The sequence below is a fragment of the Oryza sativa genome, chromosome 8 (genome assembly GCF_034140825.1).
Source record: "Oryza sativa Japonica Group chromosome 8, ASM3414082v1".
Classification (NCBI taxonomy): domain Eukaryota; kingdom Viridiplantae; phylum Streptophyta; class Magnoliopsida; order Poales; family Poaceae; genus Oryza; species Oryza sativa.
Genome location: NC_089042.1, coordinates 2755628 through 2759318, shown reverse-complemented (window position 1 = coordinate 2759318; position 3691 = coordinate 2755628). Strand labels below are relative to the sequence as shown.

The window sequence follows — 3691 nt, the reverse complement described above, 5'->3', positions numbered from 1 at the left end:
TCGCCGCCGCCGACTGGTGTTTCCGCCTGCACGGCTGGCCTTTATGCCGCCGTTGTTGGGCGTCTACGTCTTCACCGACCGGCCGCCTCGTCCGCCGCCGACTGGTGCTTCCGCCTGCACGGCTGACTTATTATGCCGCCGTTGTTGGGCGTCTACGTCTTCACCGACCGGCCGCCTCGACCGCCGCCGACTGGTGTTTCCGCCTGCACGCTGGCCTATTATGCCACCGTTGATGGGCGTCTGCGTCTTCACCGACCGGCTTGCCTTCGCCGCCGCCGACTGGTGTCTCCGTCTGCACGGCTGGCCTATTATGCTGTCGTTGTTGGGCGTCTACGACTCCACCACCGTCCTGCCTCCATCGCCGCCGACTGGTGTTTCCGTCTGCACGGCTGGCCTATTATGCCGCCGTTGTTGGGCGTCTACGTCTTCATCGACCGGCCGCCTCGTCCGCCGCCGACTGGTGTCACCGCCTACACGGCTGGCCTATTATGCCGCTGTTGTTGGGCATCTATATCTTCATCGCCGGTCGTCTCGTCTGCTGCTGACTAGTGCCCTTACCTCTACGTCTGGTTATACAGCTACCACTACTGATGGACATCATCGTCTTCCGTCGCCGACTGGTTATGCCGCCGCCGACTGGTGCTTTTATCTTCACAACTGCGCGTCTTCACCACCGGATTTCTACTTGGACATCTTCAACACATATCTTCAATCAAGCAATGACTATTCGACGACAAGAAGCTACAGTTCTCGACTCTATGTTCAGTTGTTTCCCAACTAATCAAAGAGTCGGGGGCTACACAAATACAAGGCTCAAAATTTGACAAATTTTATGTCAAGCTGAAGAAATCAATTCATCAACCAACGAGTCAACTCCAGGAGTCATTATCTTCATCTTTGATTCGGAGCAGACATTCTACTTCAACAACTTCAAATATTTCGGTTTGGACGAGTTAGACAACAACATCAACTCTCCTCCAAGTGAAGCATCTACAACAGCCATAACATTAATTTGATGGATTATTGTCACTGACATCATCACCAGCACCTCTGCTTCATCGGCCCTGACATCTCCGCTGTTGCTAATGGATGATTATGTTTTCGCCGACTTATTATTTCACCTTGACGGTTGACCTACTATGCAAATGCTGATGAGCGTCTTCGTCATTATCATTGGTTGCGACACTGCTATTGACTGGATCACCGACATCGTCATCTTCATCATGTCAGTTGCATTTGTCGTCGCCGACTATTTTCTTCATCTCCATGATTGGTGGATTTTGTCATCGCCTTTGATTTGCCTCGTCTGTCACCGACTGATTATTTCGCTGCCATGGCTACACAACTTTATCGCTGAGCGCCTTCATATTCATTGCTGGCTGACCTGACTGCCGCCGACTGGTTTCTTCGCCTCCATGGCTATGCGACTTCAGTACTTTTGATTGGGGCTTACTAGCTCAAATACAAGTATTATATCTTCAATTTGGACTTGCTCCGGATACATGCAACATGAATTCATGATCATGGGTCTATTTTATATGCTCAAAGACTGGTCTATTTATTATTCCCCGTAAAGGTTATCAACTGAATACTTGCGCCAGTCGGGATTCAATTGTTATATCTATTTTGGAGTATCCCATAAGGGATAATCACTCAGATCAGAAGCTATTCATATGAGCTACACCTGGTCTATATCACCCGGAAGATTTATTACTCGAGAGCATGTTACATGCGTCATCCTTTAAAGGGTGTCGAAGGCATATTTTTTGGTCTAGGCCTAATATGTCTGCAGCCCATATTTTCAGGTGTGGCCTGTCACGTTCTTTTAGGGACTTAGGCACTTTTCGCTTAGGCCAAAGTGCGCGTGATCAAGTGCCCAATACCTTAAAATCCTTTTATACCGCAGTTACTCGACTTTTTAGGAGTTGGTACAATGCATCTTAAAAGGTGTCAAACAGTAAAGCTTTATATAGCTGGCCCGCTGACTTTTTTATATAGTCATGGTGCTGTTTGGGTTTTTAAGCAATTGATTGGATACAATATCATTGCTTTTCGCCACGTAAGTGTGCATTTTTATTGACCAATATTATGGCTTAGGCTGATTATATATTGTGGTCATTTTCTAGGCGGTTGGTAAATCCTTTATGAGTTTATTTACTCGGATTTTATACCACATATGCCATATATTTCCAGGTGTGGTGGAACCATGTGTCTTCTAGGGACTTAAGCACATCTGTTAAAGCAGTGTGCGCATGGCGTATGCCCAATACTTTGGAAATTTCTTTATTCACAACATACAAGCTTTTTTATAGCTGTTTTGCTATGTGAATTTTCAATAATGTAGCCAACTTTAGGTTACACTCATCATATTTTACAAAGCAGTCGGTATATCACTTGGATCATATTATTCAGGGATTCACACCGCATATGCTACATATTAATATTAAGTCGCTTGGTTGACTATAATTATCAAAACCACTCGGTTGGTTGGATTATTTATTCCTTGACTATATGTTTGGTTTGTTCGATTAACCACATAGTCGGGGGTTACACCTATTAGGTGCATCTAGTCGATGCACCTGACTATATTTTTCAGCCCTCCACAGTCTTCAGATTTGGTAAAAGTACTCGGGAGACCATGGCGAAGATGATTGAAGCACTCGGCTTTGGAGTAATCTAGTTCGAGAGAAGGTTATCTTTCCGACTGTGAAGGTCTCAGGGGCTACTGTGGAGATTATGGATACCCCATACCCACACGGCATGGTTATCCGACTAGTTATAGGGGATAACTTATATCTATGTAATATGTAACAGATCATGACTTGGGTGTTACGTTTCCTTGTATATTACGGAACGGCCTAAAGTCCTGATTTAGGAAACCGATACCGTATTGGTTAAGGTTTCTATCTTGTAATCCTGCCCCCCATCCTATATAAGGTGGGCAGGAGGCCCTCTAGGGGGCATATATGACACAACCTGATCGTCAGATCTATACTACACCCGGCGGATTCAAATCCCCAAACAGGAGTAGGGTATTACCTCTCATTGAGAGGGCCTGAACCTGTCTAAATCCTTCGTCTCTGCATCCATCCACTTTTAGGTCTCGTACGCTACCCCCTTTTATTATTGCCCTTTTATTATTGCCGAATTCATGTTTCGACAGACACCTTCAAAAGCGCCAGTTGCAACGAGGATATAGAAACTATCAGTGACTAATTGTTGTAATCCTGAGCTTTACATTTCTAGTAAATGTAGAGGAAACATAACTCAGGATAAGTTTTGGTTTGAGATCATGTATTGCATATTTCTCTTAATAATAACTGATACTAAGCATCTCCTCATTGTTCTCAAAACTTTTATGCTTCAAATTTCAAATGCTAAATATGTTGTTGAGCTTGATAGTTTGCACACTATGGATCCATGGCATTTTGGTTTTGCACGTTTTATTCAGTGAGAAATCACACTTCAGCTCGGATGGTGGGACATGTGCATAAGCCAACAATACTTATTGGCCATGCGCCATTCATATATAGGTAAGGTACATAATCACCTTGTCTATCTAATTGGTAACTTGGAAAGTTTGCCATCACCAGAAAATGGCTCAAGGAGACTGATGCCAAAACAATAGAAAGCTTAGAATATACACTCAAAGACTACAATCATAGGTACTTGGAATGAGAGGCACTGGGAG

At 44.4% G+C, this 3691-nt stretch overlaps 1 long non-coding RNA gene across 1 annotated transcript; it reads left to right on the top strand.

The window, feature by feature from the left end:
* Positions 1-557: 557 nt before the first annotated feature.
* LOC136357549 (uncharacterized) lies at positions 558-1207 on the top strand. Its single transcript, XR_010742908.1, has 2 exons — positions 558-952; positions 1046-1207. It is a non-coding gene; the product is annotated as an uncharacterized lncRNA (long non-coding RNA).
* The last annotated feature ends 2484 nt before the right edge of the window (positions 1208-3691 follow it).